Source organism: Balaenoptera acutorostrata, chromosome 7 (assembly GCF_949987535.1).
Source record: "Balaenoptera acutorostrata chromosome 7, mBalAcu1.1, whole genome shotgun sequence".
Taxonomy (NCBI): Eukaryota; Metazoa; Chordata; class Mammalia; order Artiodactyla; family Balaenopteridae; genus Balaenoptera; species Balaenoptera acutorostrata.
In genome coordinates, this window is record NC_080070.1 from 27,878,192 (window position 1) to 27,901,756 (window position 23,565).

Sequence of the window (23,565 nt, forward strand, 5' to 3'; positions counted from 1 at the left end):
TATGCCCAAAGACTACACACTACAAAGTCTTCAAAATGGTACAGATGAACCGGTTTGCAAGGCAGAAATAGAGACACGGATGTAGAGAACAAACGTATGGACACCAAGGGAGGAAGCGGGTGGTGGGATGAATTGGGAGATTGGAATTGACACTAACACTAATATGTATAAAATAGATAACTAATGAGAACCTGCTGTATAGCACAGGGAACTCCACTATACAGTAGAAACTAATGCAACACTGTAAAACAACTATACCCCAATAAAAATAAATAAATAGATAAAAGAAACTGTAGAAGAAAACTGACCACTTGTTAAGAAAAGAGCAAGTATCAATAAATTTCCAAGAATGAAATCAAAATGGCATGTTTTCTGACCATGATAGAATTAAGCTCAAAACCAATACAACATATCTAGAAAGTAGCCAATAGTTTAGAATTTAAAATACACATCTAAACACCCACAAATGAAAAAATAAATCACAGATGGAAATAGGGAAATTTTAAAGTTGAATCAAAAAATTTTTTAATTGAATCAAAAAAAATTTTTTTCTGTTCTGGTTTCTTTTCCTAGACTTGTCACATATCTAGTGATTGCTCTGTCCTCTTTGCCCGCATTAGGATCTTCATTTCTTTGCTTATGTGTTCTTGTTACTGAGTTTCAGATTTTGCTCTCATAAATACAGCTACTTAATAAACATTTGTTTATTATCTAGATGTGTCAAGTGGTGTGCTAGAAGCTGGAGGAGCTACTGCAAATAAGACATAACCTATGCCTCAAGAATGCTCCAATTTTAGTTGAAGTAAAAGCATATGAAAGATGGAGTAAAAGAATATGAAAGAAGAAAGAAAGGTATATGTAATAAGCTGCTACATGATGTGGGAAATGAGCTCTAGGAAGACAGGGAAGGATTCAGGAGGTGATGCCTGACATGAGTCCTAAAGAACAAATTAGAACAGTAGAAGGATGGAGAACAGAACTTCCAGACAAATGAAATAATGTGTTTAAAGTCCAGGGGGGTAAGGGCAGATCTAAGGTCTGGAGATGCATGTCTTATATGTAAAGTTTACTTTAAACATATCTTACAAAAGCTTTCCTCCTCTCTTATGTGCTTATTAAATGTTGAATTTTGATTTATTTTTGAGTTGTAGCTGGGAAGAACTCTGGTCCTTATAACTAGCTAGTTCGCTCCCTCAAGCCTGTGTTCTCTATGACATCTGTGTTTTTTTTGTGTGTGTGTGCATATGGTAAAGAAGGAAACAGATTTACATTTTCCTTTTTTTGCAGAAAAAAGTCATTTTCTTTTTTGTGTCTAAACTGAAAATATTACATAATGGCATCTCCTATTTAAGTACAGTAAAAATACTGTTTCTTCATCCTCAATCCCCCCACTTTCAAGCTATTCAAGTTCAACTACTTAATGGTGACTGTCACTTGAAGTGCACAAGAAGAATCTGGCTCTCTCATCTTCCTCTCTAGAGAAATGTCTTTATGAATTCACAGCTCTCTATATTCACTAATTCACTTTTACGTGGCAAACAGGAGACCACAAAAATGAATAAGACAGTCCTTTATATCCAAGAACTACATCCCATAGCCTTGCAATCTTCACATTGTCTTCTTTACTTCCAGGAGTAAACTGTGTTTAGAAAGTGCCCAGGCAATTTAGCTAATGCACAGAATCAGTGGTATTAGCGTATTTGCAAGGTACAGAAAGACTGCCTTTATAAAAACTAATAAAGAAGCAAAACCCATTATTTCTTGATGACTTTTACTGCCTTTGTTAAAAAGTCTAGAGTCTCAAAATGGAATTCTGTCAATGCTCTTATTAGAATAAGAATGTCTCTACCCATGTTGACAAGCGGGCAAAACACATTTATGTTCCATTTATGTTACAAGCTTTTCCTGTAATTTAATTGATCTTTCAAATTTTGCCACATTAGCCTTGGGTTGCTAGTCAGAAAAATTACCCTGAGACTTAACATTGCCCTGCCAAACGTAAGACCTTCCAGGTGACCTAATGATATAATAGATATTGACAGTACTCTGGCCCACATGTAAAATAGTATGAATGAAAGGAAAATCTGCTTGGTTTCCTCTTACCATGTCTTACTGAGAATCCAGGGTCGGCCAGACATTTCATTACAGGGAACCTATTTGTCATTGCTTGTCATCCTGTGACAGAGTAATTCAGTCTGTAATCAAATAAGCCTGGAAGTCATTTTTATTTATGCATAAAATGGTAAAATATGGCTGTCCTAGGGGATAGGAGAAAGAAAAATCACAAACTTTAGCTGGTGGTCTTTAAGAAATCTATTCTTGCATGTACCCAATCTTTTATCTTCTTCTTATGTTTAGATAACTTTCAGTGTCTGGACTACCAGCAGATAATTCTTCTGCCTTCTTTCTAATCAACTGCCTCTCTCTTCAAATCAGCCCTGTTGGGTGAGTCTTTTTCTTTATTTCCCTCTGTAAGTGCCTCTAGGAAAATAAATGCAAAGCCAAAAATGAACACAACTTCTCAGAACTGTGCTTTGCTTTTTTAATCAGTTTTATCACTGAACTTTAGCTAAACTCTCAAAGAGAAATAAAATCTTCAACTTGATAGTTAAAAATGCCAACATGTTTATTATTAAACTTCCTTTTGGAGAGCACTAGTAGCCTAAGACTACTTGAAAGAGAGAAAAAAAAATGATGTTTTGGCCAAAGATCACGCCATCAAAACAAACAAAGCAAGTCAAAAGTCAATAAAATGAGCCCAAGAACAATATTTCCTTGTCCAAAGAACAGTCTCTTCATTTCCTATAGTCTGTAAATGCAAAAAAGTAAACATTTAACAATATGTACCAAGAAACAAAATAGGAAAATATTCCAGAAAAGCCCAAAGGTTTTCCCATACAATAGGTTCTATAACATTTTCAAACATTGACTTTTTCCCCAACATAAGTAATATGCTTTTTAAAAAAAAAATTATTTATTTATTTGGCTGTGCTGGGTCTTAGTTGTGGCACGTGGGACCTTTAGTTGTGGCATGCGAACTCTTAGTTGCAGCATGTGGGATTTAGTTCCCTGACCAGGGATCGAACCCGGGCCCCCTGCATTGGGAGCATGGAGCCTTAGCCACTGGACCACCAGAGAAGTCCCAAGTAATATGCTTTTGAATGCTAATTCAATAAGATTTCTTTTATTCTGTTACTAAGAATGCTTATGATCAGAAAATAGAATAATGCAGTGGTTCATCTGACTCTGCATAAGCATTTACTTCTGTTCTTAGAGGAAAGAAATGCCTTTCCTTGGATTACAGGAATAAGTATGAAAGGAAATTAAAGAAAAGATCAGCAACAGAGTGCTGCATAGGCAACATGCTAGTAATTTCTGGCATCTTCTAGAATCCAATCACTTTCCTTTATACATAGCATATGTTCAAGTCAAACACCAGATAGAAACTTTGGAAGCTCAGAGATGTTTCCAAAAAAGAAATTATGCACAGAAAATCTGAGGTCTACAGCGGTGCAATTAGCCTGATTTCTGAAAGGCTGGAAAACTCTTCACAGGCTTCCTTTTATCATGGCTACATGCTAAAAATGTGGGCGATCAATACGCTAAATAGGAAAACCTGGGCTGTCAGTTGCCTGAGTTTGTCTGCCAGAACCTTGAAATTAGGTCATGGCCACCAGGGAAAATTCCTTCTCCAATGGCAGGCTGCGTGAACGTGTTAACAGACTCAGACAAGAGAAAACACCTCCTGAAAATACTCTAAATGGTGGGAATGACACACACTATTCAAATTACATCAACTTGTGATTCCAAGATCTTTCGATACGGAACCAAGGAATGTAGCTCTGAACTTCACACCTCACTTTCCGTCCTGCCCTTAGAAGAAAGCAAAACGGAACATATCTCCTTCTCAGTTTTTCCAGCTGTTTCATCAACCTACTACTTAAATATTCAACACTCCAAGTACAGGATTTCTTTTAATGAGTACCATTCCTGATACTTTTAAAGTATATTAATTTTAGAATTCTATTTTTATGCAAGGATTACATTCCTGAAAGATAAACACATGCATACATACATACATATATATATATTTTTTAAGGAATTGCTGGTATAGCCACAAACATAAGGGATCATTTATAATGGCTGTGTTTTACCATCTTCAAAATAATAGATTGTATTTTTAGGTAGTAAAACTGAAGTACTGTTAAAATGTTTTGCTAAAATTTCATAGACTTTAATTATTAAACTAAGCCTTTGTTCCTAAGTTAGTAATAATGGGGAACTTGAGGCTGCTAAATATCTCCATTTTAAAAAAGGTAATCCGTGTGTAGTAGTGGAAAGACCATCAGTAAAAAATTCAGGAATAAAAATTTAAGTTCTTTTATTATTAGTTTTTTAACTTTTACTTAAAAAAAATAGTAATAATAAAGTTACTTAATAACTTTTTAAATTTAGGTCTCAGTTTACTTATCTGTACAATGATTAGTTACGTACAGATTAATAAGCCTACTTCTATCTGTAAGACAGCATGATTATTTTATTTGAATTAAAACACCAACGGAAAAAAGTCTGAAATACTCCTAATATTTGGATGCACTATTAATTTTTTAACAGTTAAATAATAATCATTTATATTATGTACAAGAAGGGGGTAACAACAACAGCAATGACAGTTACATATGGTCTTGCAAAATATGGAAGGTGGTCAGATCACGTTGGAATTAAGATTTCAATACCTTTTCTTTGGCCACAATAATTTATTGCACCTGTTTTCCTATGCACAGCAGTGGAGCCATCTATCAGGGGGGAGAAAGGTCCCTTTGGCTCAGTTAAGGGTCTTTGCAGCCATCAAAGATGAGAAACTATGTCGGTATTTACAGTAATTAAGACGTCAAATTGTAAATCTAAAAATTATCATAATGAATATGTCACAGCATAAAATTCTGATTGAGGCTCTTGGGTGACCATAGTTTCATAATTTGACATATTTTAGTTTGAGAAGCCCAAGATTTTCAGGACTACAAGGACAACTTAAACCTAATTATTCCAAATGCCAACCTACTGTGCAATTTTATCGGAGTAACAACACAGCAGCTCTCAATACTCCAAAGAATCCATACGTAGTCTGAAAAAAACCACTTTATAGTTTTTACTTTTTGAACACCAGTGACTCAGAGAAGAGTAAGTGATCTGATCACACAGGAAATAACTGATCTACAGATTGAGGTCTGAAATCTGGGACCATCTTTCAGCCTGGAGAGAATTCCCAAACTTCCCTAAATGGAGTTTTCATTTTATTATTCTTTGGATTTTTCCTCCAAAAAAATTGCTAAATGTCAACCATGGTTGACATGGTTCTTTGATATTCTTCCAAACCCTCTTCATAAAATTAGAAGACAAAGAGTGGAAGCCTCTCATGTTTCCACTTGGATGTCTAAAGTTAAAGCTGTTATCTAGATTTCTAATATTTCCATATTATATTTATTAGAAAACAACTACCATGACTCCCTCTGCCTCCTCTACTGTATGCAGTTTCTAATGAGGCAGTTTCCAAACTCCTCTTCATCCAGTTTTTCTCCCCTAAGCACACTTGCCCGAACTCTCATTCTAGATAAGCAGTTTCATATTGTTATGATTACAAAGGTTTAAAATACTTTGATGTACATTATCCCATTCCATTCTATTTCTTCAAAATTCCTAATTTTTAAACTGTAACAGAAAAAGTTGTTATATCTTTCACTGTAAAAATTCAAAAGCATTTTGCAATAAATTACCTTGTACCCACTACACATGCAAATTGCTATGACCTCTCTCTACACTGTTCCACCAAAATTCTTGAAAGAACAATCTATATTCACCATAGACTCATGCACACGTTCCTTACAATCATTTGTTCCTTACCCCTCTTTTGGTTCTCTTCAAACTCCACACCATTCTGTTGAATACTGCTCACTCCATCCACAAATAAACTCTTTAGAAGCACATCCAAAAATATTTTTAGCAGTGCTCATTCTGCACCACTTCTCAGGAGCAATGAATAGTGTTGATTACTCTTACCCACCTCTTACCCTTAGCTTTTCAAACTATTCCCTTAATTGCCATGTAATCTATATTTTCATTGTTTTGCATTTATCTAATGGTTTAGATCATTCATTCATTTTTACATTCAAGTTATGCCAGAAATTGTGTAAGCCCCTGCCCAAAAGGAATTCACAATCATGTGGTAAAAATACAATTCTCCCTCCACTTGTGACTCCTTAAAGTGTTGTGTGAAGTCTTCCTTGACCTCCTTTTTTTTTTTTAATTGCAATATTTGCTTTTTCTTTTTAAAACATCTTTATTGGAGTATAATTGCTTTACAATGGTGTGTTAGTTTCTGCTTTATAACAAATCAGCTATACATATACATACATCCCCATATCTCCTCCCTCTTGCATCTCCCTCCCATCCTCCCTATCCCATCCCTCTAGGTGGTCACAAAGCACCTGGCTGATCTCCCTGTGCTATGCGGCTGCTTCCCACTAGCTATCTATTTTACATTTGGTAGTGTATATATATGTCCATGCCACTCTCTCACCTCGTCCCAGCTTACCCCTCCCCATGTCCTCAAGTCCATTCTCTATGTCTGCGTCTTTATTCCTGTCCTGCCCCTAGGTTCTTCAGAACCATTTTTCTTTTTTCTTTTTTTTAGATTCCATATATACGTGTTAGCATACGGTATTTGTTTTTCTCTTTCTGACTTACTTCACTCTGTATGACAGTCTCTAGGTCCAACCACCTCACTACAAATAACTCAATTTTGTTTCTTTTTATGGCTGAGTAATATTCCATTGTATATATGTGCCACATCTTCTTTATCCATTCATCCATCGATGGACACTTAGGTTGCTTCCATGTCCTGGCTATTGTAAATAGTGCTGCAATGAACATTGTGGTACATGACTTTTTTTGAATTATGGCTTTCTCAGGGTATATGCCCAGTAGTAGGATTGCTGGGTCATATGGTAGTTCTATTTTTAGTTTTTTAAGGAACCTCCATACTGTTCTCCATAGTGGCTGTATCAATTTACATTCCCACCAACAGTGCAAGAGGGTTCCCTTTTCTCCACACCCTCTCCAGCATTTATTGTTTGTAGATTTTTTGATGATGGCCATTCTGACTGGTGTGAGGTGATATCTCATTGTGGTTTTGATTTGCATTTCTCTAATGATTAGTGATGTTGAGCATCCTTTCATGTGTTTGTTGGCAATCTGTATATCTTCTTTGGAGAAATGTCTATTTAGGTCTTCTGCCCATTTTTGGATTGGGTTGTTTGTTTTTCTGATATTGAACTGCATGAGCTGTTTGTAAATTTTGGAGATTAATCCTTTGTCAGTTGCTTCATTTGCAAATATTTTCTCCCATTCTGAGGGTTGTCTTTTCGTCTTGTTTATGGTTTCCTTTGCTGTGCAAAAGCTTTTAAGTTCCATTAGGTCCTATTTGTTTATTTTTGTTTTTATTTCCATTTCTCTAGGAGGTGGGTCAAAAAGGATCTTGCTGTGATTTATGACTTGACCTCCTTTGATTCTCTGCAGTGTCTCTATTAGTAAGCTGAGTTACTATAATGGCTTTAACATGCTTTTTGACAGAGCTCTTTTCCCACAGGAGTAATTACCACCTGGGTATCCTCACCAGCTTTCTTACTTGGACCTAAAATGTATCAGATCTGCACATCTTCTTCAGTTTCCTGTTCATGCCCTGGAGTGAGTGGCACTAAGATGTAACACAAGGAGAAAGGGACTATTAAGCAAAGATGCATCATTTCTTTGCTCAGCAGACCAACAACAGAGACATTCCTGAAAAGTGGAACTCATTTCCCTTGCATCTTCCTGGGAAGCAGCACGTTTATTCTCCTGCTCAAAGTAACAGTCATTTTGAATATTGAGCATCATCTCACACATACTAATGGCAAACCTAACCCATTTGATCCAGTCTACTCTTAGCCATAAGGTTGAACTGGAGTCATATGTGACATCAATAAACATCAGAGTAAATGGAAATTGATGTCAAAAGGACATCTAATCAGTAATAAGTCGTATGACCATGAAATTTAGTATTAAGCTATTATTAGCCAGTTAGCTATGTTCAAGTCTATAAAATCGGGATGAAGGAAATCACTAGCCATATAATACTCCCTTCTTATAGACAAGTATCTTTGGTGGAACAACAGGAACGTTGAATTGTTAGCAAAGAATCCAATTTTGATTGCTTACTGAGTTACTTTGGAAATAAAAAGAAGGAGAACACAGCTTATTGAGCTTCTACTTTCTCATGTTACCAAATACATTATTGTACAGGACTTTGAGATGCAAAAATCAAGAACACTATAGAGTTCTTTATTTTTGAAACATTGAAAATTAAGTTCTTGGAGTTGGAATTACCAAATAAGCACTAGAGTCAACCTCCTTCTAGAAGTGTGATAGAGAGTATATTTGTATAAACCAAACCAGTGGTCCTAGAGATTTTTGGTCTCAGGTCTCCCTCACACTTTTAAAAAAGTACTAAGAAGCCCAAAGAGCTTTATAAAAAATAGTGGAGTAGTAGCATTGTTTTATATTTTCACAAATCTCTTTAATTTCTGATTTTATAGAAGATAGCTGGATCCTTACATCTGCTTTTGCATTTCATTTGCTATAATACCACATACCATGTAATCTCTGAAAACTCATGAGAGAAGAGAATGAAAGGCAAATAAGGTCTTGCATTACTATGAAATACAGTCTTGTATTACTCTGAAATACAGTTTTGTATTACTATGAGAAGAGTTTTGACCTTGTAGACACCATTAAAGTTTCTCAGGTATCCCAAGCATCCCTGGACCACACTTTGAGAACTTCTGGGGTAGAAAAATACATGTGCTCGTGTTTTCAAGTATAAGGACATAGTTTTAAAGATTATTAAAGCATTTGAAAACATGTTTCATCATTTAGCACTCCATACAACATTGTAACAAATATCAACAGTTCGTTGTATTTCCTTCATAGTAAAACATAATATTTCCCCACTCCAAAACCACTTCATTTTGTCCCTCCTCAAAGGCAAAACTGAAAGGACTTCTTTTAAAATTTCAAATATTTTTTAGACTCCTACAGGATCATAGTTGGAAATTAAATATTTATTAAGAAATACATGGTATAGCACAGGGAGATCAGCTCAGTGCTTTGTACCACCTAGAGGGGTGGGATAGGGAGGGTGGGAGGGAGATGCAGGAGGGAGGGGATATGGGGATATATGTATATATATAGTTGATTCACTTTGTTATACAGCAGAAACTAACACACCATTGTAAAGCAATTATACTCCAATAAAGATGTTTAAAAAACAATTAAAAAATACATGGTAAATTGGTGTCATGAATTATGTAACATTTTCAAAAATGGATTTTAGCAATCCTAATAGCATCTCAATACCATTATAAAACTATATGGAAAACACATTAATTTGATGCTTAGGCAATGTGCCAAACACAGATGTATTTTTGGAAAGCCTGTACTAATTCCGTAGTTCACTATGGTTCAGAGGTCTCTGGTTAGAAACCACAGAAGTAAATGACCCATAAGATACAGGGCAGAACACACACACACACACACACACACACACACACACACACACACACACACACACACCACACACATACATAATCTTTAATATCAATTTTAATCCTGAAAACTTAAAGCTGCCTCAGACAGCATGAGGCAATGCAAGAATCCATAGACTCAGAGGTCTTTCCAACACTGGTGGTGACCTCACTTCATATCTCAACATAGAGTTTATTAAAGAGCTAAAGCGAGAAACATATTTCTAAGATACACTGTTAACATAGGAAATTACCCAAACAGGACAGAAAGATAATAATAGCATAACTGCAGTTCGCACCCCAACATAGAAAAATAAATTAATGGAGACGTTCCTGCTTGGAAAAAGTTCAATTTCTTTTTGTCAATTTGTCACGTCAAGTAAGTCATATGACTCTCCTTGTCATTCCCATTATAGGATTATGGATCCAAATCTTTCCTCTATGATTAGCAAATACTACTCCTAAATGCAATTTTTCTGGCTTTATATTTAACTAGTACAAAAGAAGCAACACAAAAAAGTCATCAAATAGCCATAAAACTACAACCAAACATGGCCCATGGATGATAAACAAACAAACAAACAAGTAAATAAACTGCCAAGTGTAGTAAGTGCCTCAGGAAGAGAACAGGGCGCTGTGAGGGAAAATAATGAGATGAGAGGCACATACTTAACTTTTTATTAAACTTTTTATTGAAAAAAACAAAAACAGCTTCAGCTGTTCAGGAAAGTTGCAAAACCCTTACAATAAACACCCATATCCCCTTCCACCGTTATTCTCTCATTGTTAATATGTTACACATTATTCTCTCCTCTCCTCTCCTCTGCCCTCCTCTCCTTTGTTCTTCTTCCTCTCCCCCTTCTTTCCCTTCCCCTTCTCCTCCTCTTCCTCCTCCTCCTTCTTCTCTCCTCCTTCTCTCTCGCTCTCACTACACACCCCCACACACACACATATATATTCTGTATATATTTCTAGATATATTTAAACATATACAGACTTAAACATTATTATAGTTACTTGCTATAGATTGAATTGAGTCTCCCCAAAATTCTACGTTAAAGCCTTAACTCCCAACAGGACGATATTTGGAGATGGGGTCTTTGGAAGAGAATTAGGCTTAGATGAGGTCACGAGGGTTGGGCCATCATGATGGGATTATAAGAAGAGGAAGAGACACCAGAGCTCTCTCTGCCACGTGAGGACACAGCGAGAAGACAGCCATCTGTAAGCCAGGTCCTCACCAGACTCGGATCATAGTGACACCCCGCTCTCAGACTTTCACTCTCCAGAACCGTGAGCAAATTAATTTCTGTTGTTCAAGCCCCTCAGTCTAAAGTATTTTGTTATGGTAGCCTGAGCAGATTAACACATTTTTCTTACTAGTGTTAGTTCAATTTCTTATGAACCAGTGAGAGTAAGTTCCAGAGGTCATAACCCTTCATTGCTAAGTACTTCAGCCTGTATCTCCTAGGAAAAAAGGATATTCTCTTAGTCACACTATAATTTCAAAATTCAAGAAATTTACCATTGATACATGACAATCTAACATACAGTCCATATGAAAATTTTACCATCTGTCTCAATAATATCCTTTATAGAAATTTCTTTTTTTAATCCAGGATCATGCATTGCATTTTATTGCATTGTGTTTTTAGTCTCCTTTAATGTGGAATTCCTTAGCTATTCTTTCTCTTTTATGACATTGACATTTTTTAAGAGATATCCCTCAATTTGTGTGAATCTAATTGGTCCATCATGATTAGTTTTGGATTATATATTTTTAAGAAATATTACATAAGTGATACTGTGTCTTTCTCACTGCATCACATCAGAAGGCACCTAGTAATAGTTTTTTCCATTTTTGACCTTAACTTTGATCATATGGTTAAAGGAATTTTGCCCAGATTATTTCAACCTTAGTGATTTTTTTCCCTTTGTCATTACTAAACATCCTGTGGGGAGAATCTTTGAGACTATGTAAATATCTTGTTCCCTAACCAAACCTCATCAAATTGTTTTAGCATCCATTGATGATTGTTGCCTGAGTCAATTATTACATGATGGTTTCAGAGTGGTGATTTTAGAACTATATCATTCCCTCTACATGTATGTGTTTACATTCTACTGAAATGAAGAGTGTTCCTCTTAGTATTTACTTTGGAGGTCCAACTGTGGGGCTACTTTAAAGTGAGCAGGAAAGATTGATGTAAGAAGATGATAATTTCACTGTGAACTGAAGGATGAAAACAATGCAGAAAGAGCATTCTAGGCATAGGGAGCCGAAAGTATGAATATTCTTTTCTGCCCAAAGTTTTGCTACAGAGCTCTAATTAAATTATCTGTAAATTAAACACCTCAGAGAGAAGCAATAGACATCAAAAAGCTTTATTTAAATAGCTAATTAATTGAAAGTGAACCATTTTTTTCTGGATCATAGCATGACTCCAATGTGCCCAGGACAATCCTAGTTTATGTTTTATTTCCCTGGCACCATAATTAATAAAGGCTCCTTATCACTCCCCAAAGTCTCAGTTTGGGTGATAAGTCTTATGCTTACTTACCCTTGCACATAGACCCTAAGACATAAACAAATCATAATGTCTTCCCAGGGAGAAGACTTGCTTATGCCACAGACACACAAGTCCACACCAAAACACATTTAACTGAACATTTTTCTTTTTCACGTTTTAAAAATTGCATATTTCTCCTCCCCATTTACTTGCTTGTTGCATTATTTGCTAACTCCTACAACAAAGAAGTTTGTCTCAACCCAACTGGAACTTCTTTTGTTACGTTTTATAGCCATCCCCTTATATTAGTGGATAAATATGGCCAATATACTATATGCAAGATTTTTTTATGTGTGTTAATGCTCTAGTAGTCATAAATCTGGCCATGGTTACTTTGCAGTTAGAAAAAAAAATACTTACTTTGAAAAACGGGATGAGGGAAAATAGGCTGAAACAATCTAGTATAAAAGAATAAACTAAGAATAGACTAAGAAAGTATTAAGACACTTTCTTCAGAATGGAGTTCTCTGAGTCTTACCCCAACATAAGGGCAAAATACTAGACAGCTATATACCTAGGATGGTTGCTTTACTGAAGATGAAACTGCCTTGGCACAATTGTAATTTAACCTTTTTTTCTTGATTTTCATTAAGGGTCAGTATTAGGAATGGCTATATGCAAATGGTCATATGAATAGCCTTTATATCGTCTGTAAATTTATGATTAAAGGTAATTTATATGAAGATGGTGACATCTCTCTTGGACATCAGAATTAGCCCTCTTGGAGAATTGTCATGCTTTCATTTATTATCTAATGAGATTATTGCAACTCAATATCACTTCTCTTCAGACTAATACAAAATTGAAAGGAAAGTTTTGGTTTCAATTACAAAGGCTTTTTCAGGCTAGTGTTTTTGAGTATCCTCTGCCTATTTCACACCCTCTTCATTATTTGTATCTGGATGTTGCTGTATCTGTCCTTAAAATACTTACTATAAATAATCAGGTATGTGAATTTTAAATTAAAAAGTAATTCTAATATCCCCTTTTTGATGAACTAATCATAACAAATGGGAATATGTTTAGGATACTGTTATTAAACACACAATACTATTGTTTTATTAGATTAAAAACTATTAAGACAGAACTATTCATATACATATAACTGTAGATAAACTTTTGGATGATATCAAATTATCAAATTACATTGTGAGTTAATATTTTGTTTGTAAATTGTTATCACATTGTGAGTAAATATTTTGTGAGTTAATAACTGAGGCAAAAAGCAAATGCCACAGAAATTGTTTTTTAATACTTCACAGTATTTAGAAATATATATATATGTAAAGATATACATGATGCTTTACAATCTAATGAAAATTCGAATGTAGTGACTCACCACTAATAAGTAAGAACCTTTTCAACATGAAACATCCTTGATGGGGCTTCCCTGGTGGCGCAGTGGTTAAGAATCCGCCTGTCGATGCAGGGGACACGGGTTCGAGCCCTGGTCCAGGAAGATCCCACATGCTGCGGAGCAACTAAGCCCACGTGCCACAACTACTGAAGCCCGCACTCCTAGAGCCCACGCTCCACAACAATAGAAGCCACCAAAATGAGAAGCCCCTGCTCCTGCAACTAGAGAAAGCCCGCACACAGCAACGAAGACCCAATGCAGCCAAAAATAAATAAATAAATTTTAAAAAAACAAAACAAAACACTCAGCTACTTTATTGCTGGAAATTAGCTCATCCTCTCAGTGTCCTGAGAGGATGGGCTTTTTCTTGGAGATTTTGGGGACCCAGTCACAGTTTTATTAAGGGAGAAAACAAGTTCCCATAATTCTGCCATGTTTACAAAGACGGTAAAACTTCCTTAACTGCCACAGACTGAATGTTTGTGTACCCCCAAAATTCATATGTTGAAAGCCTGACCCCCAATGTGCTGGTATCAAGTGGTGGGGCCTTTGGTGGGGGATTAGGTCATGAAGGCGGGGACCTCATGAATGGGATTAATGCCCTTACAAAGGAGACCCCAGACAGATCTTCCCCAGAGACCCCTTCTGCCATATATAGACACAGTGAGAGGGCAGCAGTCCACAGCTAGAAGATCCTCACCAGAACTAGATAATGTTGGCACCCTGATCTCAGATTTCCAGTCTCCAGAACTGTGAGAAAGAGATTTCTCTTGTTTGTCAGCCACCCACTCTACAGTATTTTTTTTATAGCAGCCTAAATGGATGAAGACATTTACCTAACTTTAACTTTTGCCTTAGATTTCATGACAGAAGTATCAGATGAAAGAAAAACTTTGTTATTGCTCAGTAAACTTGGGAGACATATATGAATGAAAAGCCAATTCCACAACAATAAAAAAAATTCTGAGGTATGTGAATATGGAAGAATGGAAGGATCCTTTTAAAAACAGTCAGTTAATGTGAATAGTGCTGCAATGAACATAGGAGTGCTAATATCTCTTCAAGATCCTGAATTTTTTGGATAACTACCTAGAAGGGGAATTGCTGGATCATATGGTGGTTCTATTATTGATTTTTTGAGGAAACTCCATCTTCCATAACAGCTGCACCATTTTGCATTCCCACCTCTCTAATACTTGTCTTTTGTTTTTTTTTAATAATAGTTACCTTGACAGGTATGAGGTGATAACATTGTAGTTTCGATTTGCATTTCCCTGATGACTACTAACATTGGCTATTTGTATGTCTTCTTTGGAGAAATGTCTGTTCAAGTCCTTAACCCATTTTTAATTGTTATTAGTATTTTTTTTAGTATTGAGTTGTAGGAGTTCTTTATATATTATGAATATTAACCCCTATCAGATATGTGGTTTGCAAATATTTTCTCCCACTCCATAATTGTCTTTTCGCTCTGTTGATTGTTTCCTTGGCTGTGCAGAAACTTTTTAGTTTGATGTAGTCCCACTTGCCTGTTTTTGTTTTTTGTTGCATGTGCTTTTGGTGTCACATCCATGAAATCATTGCCAAGACCTATGTCATGAAGCTTTTCCCTATGTTTTCCTCAAGGAGTTTTAAAGTTTCTGGTCTTACATTTTAGTCCTTAATCCATTCTGAGTTGGTTTTTCTGTATGGTGTAAGATAAGGATCCAATTTCATTCTTTTGCATGTTGATATCCAGTTTTCCCAGTGCTGTTTCTTGAAGAGACTATCCTTTCCACACTGTGCATTTGTTGGAACTACTGTCGAAGATCAGTCAACTAACTGTATATGTGTGAATTTTCTTCTGCATTCCCCATTCTGTTCCATTGGATATCTATCTGTCTTCATGCCAGGACCATATGGTTTGATTACTGTAGCTTTGTAATATTTTTTGCAATCAGGAAGTGTAATGCCTCCAGGTTTGTTCTTCTTGCTCAGGATTGATTTGGCTATGCATGGTCTTTTGTGGTTCCATAAGAATTTTAGAATTTTTTTTTAAATTTCTGTAAAACCTAAATGTCCGTTGACAGATGAATGGATAAAGAAAATGTGGTATATACATAAAATGGAATACTACTCAGCCTTACAAAAAGATAGAAATAACACAATATGTGACAACATATATGAACCTTAAGGACATTATGCTAAACAAAATAAGCCAGTTATACTAGATGAAATAAGCCAGTCACAGAAAGACAAATATGGCGTGATTTCACTTATATGAGGTATCTAAAATAGTTAAATTAATAGAATCAAAGAGTTTGAATGGTGTTTTCCAGGGTCTGGGGGGAAGGGAAAATGGGGAGTTACTAATCAAAGGGCATAAAGTTTCAGTAGAGCAAGATGAATAAACTCTAGAGAAATGCTGTACAACATTGCACCTCCAGTCAACAATAATGTATTGTACACTTGAAAATTTGGTGAGGGTAGAGCTCATGTTCAATGTTCTGACCAGAAAACAAAAATGATCTAAATAAGTCACAGGGTGTAATGTACAGCACAGGGAACATTATAGTATTATTATACTATAATAATTTTGTATGGTACATAATCTACAAAAATATTGAATCACTATGTTGTACACCTGAAACTAATATTGGGTTGGCCAAAAAGTTCATTCAGGTTTTTCCGTACCATCTTGTGGAAACACCCGAACGAAATTTTTAGCCAACCCAATATAATGTTGCAAGTCAACTGTACTTCAATTTAAAAAAGACAAAAATGATCTAACAAAAAAAATCAGTTAAATGAATTTACATACATACTGTTATCTACATTAAAAATGCATTATATTTATGAACCCCAATACAAATACACTTTAAAAAAAAATCCGTAGATTTCTAATCATATGTTAGCACTCAAGTGCTACAGCCCAAGACAATGTCTCTCTGTGTGGGTAAAAAAAAATCTGAAAAACATTGGATTGAGCAATGTTGCACAGCCTTGTTTACTATAAAGACTTCTTAGAGTTAATGTTATTAATTTCCCTCATTCTTTAGCAAGGTAATAGTTTATAATGAACTCTTCAAAAGAAATATATAGAGCAAAGAACAAAAACAAAGTGTACGGTCATTGCAAACCACTGAGCTGTTTAATAATTGAAGTTATCACATTCTTTAGTCAAGGTGGATTCACTATTTTCCTGCATAATTTGCTTAATTTAAAGTTAATGGAATTTGTCTCTTTGTCAGTCAAGTGCGTCAAATACTCCTGTGACATTATATGGATCTGGTCTACTCTCCTTACCATGCAACTTCCCTGTATCACTTATTTCACTCAGATCACCTGGAGCTCTCATGACAGTCCTGGAGTGGCTACACAGCACCCTTTCCATTGCCTCAGCCTTTGAAGATCACTGTATGCCATGCAGCTTTCTCTTTACTGTGAAAATCAGAGCCTGCACATTGAACTCAATCCACTTCTCTCTTCACCATCTATTGTTTTATATCTTCACTCATCATCCTTTTTCATCTTGTATCAGAAGTAACTCCTTCTTTCAGGGATAATACCTTGACCCCTTCCCTCCTTTTTATTCCTATATCCTCTTTTTAGATCTCGATATAGCATTTTACTTTTTTTTGGAATATTCAGTGCCTCTTTCTCTACTAATTTTTATTGACACAATGATATGATATGTCTACTCTGTCTTAAAATATTCCCCTTGTAAACTTTTGTAGTACTATTACATATTTAGGTTCTCATTCCTTTCACTGATAATTTTCTCACTCTCTCCATTCACCATCAAGTCACACTTTTGCCCTTTACAATGTAGATTCTGTCTTTAACAATCATCTTAAAACCATCTTCTCACCGGGTTTTGTGACGCAAACAATCTAAGCCCTGTCTCATCTCTGAATCTGACCCCTCTGTGTAGAGCTGGCTGTATTTTCTCCTCGAGCTCCCTAAACAAAAACATTTTCCGAAGTATTTATTTGCTCCCTTTTCTCCAGATCGCCTCTCAATATTTCATTAACTTCTGAAGATTTGACTATCACTTCTTGACAAATCCATGTCGCTAACACCTTCCTACTCTTATTATATTTGTTCTTCCAACTACATTGGGTACTTCTTCACTTTAATGTCCTGTTGGCATTGTCACTGTGACATCTTTCCTTCTTCCTTCAAACTAGTCCATCTTTCTGACTTCAGTCTTTCTGATAAGGGCAAAATGCCCTCCCTTAATCATGTCTGAAAAATTAAATTCTCTCCTCTTTTACCTCACTATTCTACATCCTGTTGGTTACTAAGTCTTAACAATTCCACCGCCATTACATATTTTCATATATATCTTCATTTCCCTTCTCATTACCACCACTTAAGTTTAGGTCCTGTTTAACTCTTACGGCAACCAGTGCAATTATCTAACGACTTTCTCTTACCTCCAGTCTATCCTATAAATTTCTATCAGATTAATTTTTCCAAAGGATATTTAGTCCTGTTAAAAAATTTCCCTGGTTCCCAATTTCCTAGTGAGCAATAGGTAAAGAACCTCTACAAAATGGCTCTCATCTACCTTACCAGCCTAATCACATATAATTTGCACTTAAACTGAATTAATTGTTTTCAGAATGTGTTATATGGTTTCCTCTAATGTGGCTCACAGTGTACGACTGACTCTGCCTAAAGTGCCTCCCCTTTTTTTCTCTGAAAGTCATGACACATCTTAAATTGAACTACTTTATGGAAGAAGTACCTTCTTCATGCATTCAGCTATTCCTGGACTCCTCTGATATGCACTAGTGATACAATGTAACATAAACATGGTTCCTTCCCACAGGAGCTAACAGCCTGTTCACTCCAGGGGAATGGTTACTCCATCCTCTGAATTTCTGTAATATATCTTTGCCATGGTACTAATTCCATAAGGAATTTTATTATAGTTATTTGTATATGAATCATAGACTTATTCATCAAATTGCTTTCACAATCTCAAAAGAAGTTGTATAAAAACACAGTATTGGAGAAATGTTTGTAAGTAAGTTAGTAGGTGAATTCTAAATAAATTCCTTTTTTTTTTTTTTAGCAAATTGGCAAAGCATTTTTCTGAGCTTAACTTTCAAATGTGTAGATATGTTTTTCTTAAATGACTAAAGACTTTCAAATTATTTTTGGCTTTCTAATTTTTTTCCCTGATGTGTTGCAAATCTTGCTGAAACTTGCATGTTACTAATGCAGATATATTAAATATAAATTTTTCCAGAAAACAAGCAAATATTACTCTGACCTGTATATTCATTTGCCAATCTGCTGTGTCCTTCAGGGTCTCACTGGAAATGGTATTTCCCCAATATTTGCTTGTCACAAAATCATTTAACTCATTGAGATTTAATAGATCTAAGGACTGAAAAGAGAGAAGCAGACATTTATTAACAAGTTTTACTTTTTAAAGGTTAGAGTTTAGAGTACATATTGTCCCTTTAATTTAGCCTATATAGATCCATTATTTTCTTACAAAAACATACAACCTTACATGACCTCTTAAGGTACTATAAAAAGTAGAATAAAGAAAGTACAAAGGAAAGCTATTCACTTTGGCCTCATTAGGGACTAATCACATCTAGTGAGTACAAAAAATAGGAGTTGATTTCCCAAAAGAGATATACTGGTCCTCCCTTCCAAAACCTATCCCTCTACTTTGAGATGAAGCCATAACGGTTAATCAATACTTTTAGCTTTTCCAGGTTCTCTAATCTCATTCACAGATGTGAGTAAGGATCTGGATAAAATGAGTACATAGTGATGGAACTGGATCTACGAATTTTTCACAGTGATAATAGCCAGAAAGCCAGCCCATCCTCTTCCACAGGGCTACAATGTTGGGTGCCCAGGGAGCACGCAATTCTTCCAACAAGAAGAGGATCATCCTTTCCCTCACAGAGACACTGACTCAACAGTGGTACATGGGCCAATGCTCTTTGTGAGAAATCCAGAAACCCAGGTGAACATGACACCAGCCTTACCAAAGCCAATAGGAAAATTAGCATAGCATTCACTCACGTTAGTCTCTTGCCCCAGCTCAGCAGCACACCACCAGTAGAAAACTTCCAGCTCCCAGCTTCTCCCTGGGGAGGGAAAGAGAAGTCTTGACTATACAGCCAAGGTTCAGACTTTTCAGGGCACACTCTAAGGACTGGTTTCTGTCTCACCCAACTCAGACCACTGAGGAGCCCAACTTACTCTAGAAACCTGGGGGCACTGAAAATAAAAGAGAGCTGGATGGCTTGCAGCAGCTCCAGAGAACCTGCAGTATTGCAGAGAGACACCAGAGGGAACAAGAGGTTAAAAATCTCTTGAAAAAAGAAACCAGCAAATACCTCTAATTTTGAATTCGGACGCAATTAGTTCAGAGATGATACATCCACAGAAAAGGTTTGAGAAGCCCTTAGAATCTCAGGGAAATGAAAATTAAAACAGCAATGAGATACCACTACACACCTATCATAAGGGCCAAAATATGGAATTGACAACACCCAATGCTGATGAGGATGTGAAGCAGTAAGAACTCTCATTCATTGCCAATGAGAGCGTAAAATGGTGCAGTCACTTTGAAGAGAGTTTGGTGGTTTCTTATAAAGCTAAACATACTCTTATCATATGATCCAGCAATCATGCTCCTTGGTACTTATCCAAAGGAACTGAAATTTTATGTCTACACAAAAACCTAGACAAGTATGTTTATAGCAGCTGTAATCATAACTGCCAAAACTTGGAAGCAACCAAGGTGCCCTTCAGTAGGTGAATGGATAAATATATTATAGTACATTTAGAAAATGGAATATTATTCACCACTAAAGAGAAACGGGCTACCAAGCCTCAAAAAGACATGGAGGAAGCTTAAAGGCATAACAGTAAGTGAATGAAACCCATCTGAAAAGGCTGCATACTGTACGATTCCAACTCTATGACATTCTTAAAAAGGCAAAACTATAGAGACAGTGAAAAGATCAGTGATTTCCAGGAACTGGGGGCTGCAGGGAGTAGATGAAGCCGCGCATAGGTGGAGCACAGAGAATTTTTCAGGCAGTGAAAATATCTGTATGATCCTATAATGATGGGAACATGTCATTATACATTTGTCCAAACCCATAGAATGTGTAAGACCTGGAGTGGACCCTAATGGAAACTATGGTCTTTGGGTGATTATGATGTGTCAACGTGGGTTCATCAGTTGTGGTAACAAATGAACCACTCTTGTGGGGGATGTTGATAGTGAGAGAGGCAAAGCATGTATGGGATAGGGGAGTACAGTGCATGTATGGGATAGGGGAGTACATGGGAACTCTCTGTAACTTCTCCTCAATTTTGCTGTGAACCTAAAACTGCTCTAGAAAAATTCAGTCCTTGAAAAATATAGCAATAACAATATGTTAATGGATACACAATACAAAAAGATGTAATATGTGACGTCAATAAGTTAGTGTGGGAAGAGGAAAAGTGTAGAGTTTTTATGCGCATTTAAGGTTGTTAACAGTTTATTATAAGATGTTTTACATAGCCCCATGGTAAATGCAAAGAAAACACCTATAGAAGATACAAAAAAGAAAATGTGAATAAAATCAAAGCATGTCAGTACCAAAAAAAAATCAATGAATCACAAAGGCAGAGAGGGACAAAAAAGCCATAAGACAGACAGAAAACAATTATCAAAATAGCAATAGTAAGTCCTTCTCTAGCAGTAATTACTTTAAATGACTAAAAAAAACCCAGATTTATTCCCAGATTGTGAAGATAGTTTCCCAGACTTTCTTCTAGAAGCCTTACTCTTTTAGCTTTTAAGTTTAGGTCTATGACCATCACAAATTAATTTTTGTATGTGGTGCTGAGGTAGCGGTTAAGGTCCATTTTTTCCCATGTGGCTATCTACTTGCTGAAAAAACTTTTATTCCTCATTAGCGCTTTTGTTAGAAATCAATGGTCTATATAAGTGTAAGCCTATTTTTGAACTCTTTAATTATTCCATTGCTATTTGTCTACCCTTATGGAATATGATACTAAGTGTTAAGAGCCATTGTATTATAGACTAAATTTATTCTTGGATCAATCTAGATATGGAAAATGGTGTTTGGGGGCCAATTTTCTTTGGCTTCTCATGGAACTGCCTTCACTAAACTATGCTTTGGTATTGTGACACTAGCCATCACTGAGGAACAGTTATTTGAAATTCACTATTACACTTATCATGGAAATGTTACATGCATTACACTGTCTCTCTTTATAAGAAGCCATAGGGAAAATGTCTTACAAGTTTCAATACCAGAAACAGTAATATGTCTGCCTCCTTGGTAATCCATACGCATTCATTTTATGGAGCTGTAGGTCCTGACCACTAGAAAGACAAGAGATTAATTTATTGACCAATTCTAACAATTCCATAGAAAATCTCATTGTGAGGCCCTATCATTTGCTTGTAGACTATCCTTACTCTTACACCTTATTTTTCAAATTTTATTGCCAATTTTCTCTTAGTTTACCACTCATTATGTATAACTGGTTGTATTACACTTACATATGCAATCCAAATCAAACTCCTTTTTGGAATGATTCAGAATCTAAACAAAGCACTATATCCAATGTGTCTTTGGAAAGAGGTTTTGCGATTAAGAATAATATCATTTGCATTAGTTTTAATTTATCAGATGTATAGATGGGAGCCCCCATCATTATCCCCTGCTCTCCTGTGAACTAACAGAGAAGAAGAGCCAGGGCCTAGTGGTTCTATTACATGTGTGGATTCACGTCCAGTTCTCCATTTCCTTTCTGTCTCCACAAGTGGACCATGGTATCTCCTTGCTTCCAGTTTATAGTGTACAGATAATCAGCATTTTAAAGGAAAAGTGGTATGGGGCTCTGTTCTTGCACCATTAACTCTAAGCCAGACCCCTGAAGTTGAAGGAGGCTTGATGGAACTTTAAGGGAATGTAGCTATGCTCCCTGTAAGGGGAAGAAGAAGAGCTGTAGCACCATTTACACACATCAGGAAGGACCAAGGAGTTCATAGCAACCTGCTGTTTCCAACTTTTGCCTGGCAGGTGGGGTGATGCAGCGTGTGTGGTCCATGGCATCTTGCTCTATCTCCTGTCTCCCAACCCATATAAAGCAACAACATTCAAGAATAAGATACCGAACTACCCATATTCCCAGAAATATCAGTGGTAGGCTTCTTTCTAATGTAATGCCTATTTTTCCACCAGGCTCTATTGCCCTTTCTTTTGTTTGCAAAGTTACTGATTGTCTTCTATGTTCTTGGCATTGCTCTATATGTTGGGGATAAAAAAAGAAATAAGATACGGATCTGGAGATGAAAGTGCTTGACTCTGAAACAGCAACAATCATCAGCTGTCATGACTCATTCCTCCTGGCCTTTTGCCCACTGCAAATCAGTCTTTAGCTTTTGAGAACTGAATGTTACTCCTCTGATGTATCAGACAACTGAAAGGTGTTCCATATGACAAAATGAAACGAATCTAAGTGTGGAGTTCCCCCTCCGTCTAAGAGAAAGAACTGTGAAACCACACAGGAAGAATGAAATTAGTCTAGTCTATTGAATTACAATCTTTCTTCTCCTAAAGGAAAAACCCTTCTAAATAAACTTAAGCACATCTTCCTATTCTGCCATCTTGCACAAATATGTTGCAGAATAGAAAAGTGACAAAGATAATATTCCAAAGCTCTATAATGCAAGTGGCAATATTTCTCATACATTACTTTTCACTTAATTCCAATCAGCAAAACAATACAGTATGTATGAATACTATACAGCAGAAACTAACCCAACATTATAAATCAACTATACTGGGGCTTCCCTGGTGGCGCAGTGGTTGAGAGTCTGCCTGCCAATGCAGGGGACACGGGTTCGAGCCCTGGTCTGGGAAGATCCCACATGCCGCGGAGCAACTGGGCCCGTGAGCCACAATTACTGAGCCTGCGCGTCTGGAGCCTGTGCTCCGCAACGAGAGGCCACGATAGTGAGAGGCCCGCGCAC

General features: G+C 36.3%; 1 long non-coding RNA gene across 1 annotated transcript in view; it reads right to left on the minus strand.

Moving 5' to 3' along the window:
* LOC103009408 (uncharacterized) overlaps positions 1 to 23,565 on the minus strand; it is a 96,440-nt gene that overhangs the window by 72,450 nt on the left and 425 nt on the right. Inside the window, exons 2-3 of the long non-coding RNA XR_450555.3 lie at positions 19,581 to 19,645; positions 18,808 to 18,924 (exon numbers count right to left, since the gene is read on the minus strand). This is a non-coding gene — a long non-coding RNA (uncharacterized LOC103009408). The remainder of the gene's footprint in view (positions 1 to 18,807; positions 18,925 to 19,580; positions 19,646 to 23,565) is intronic.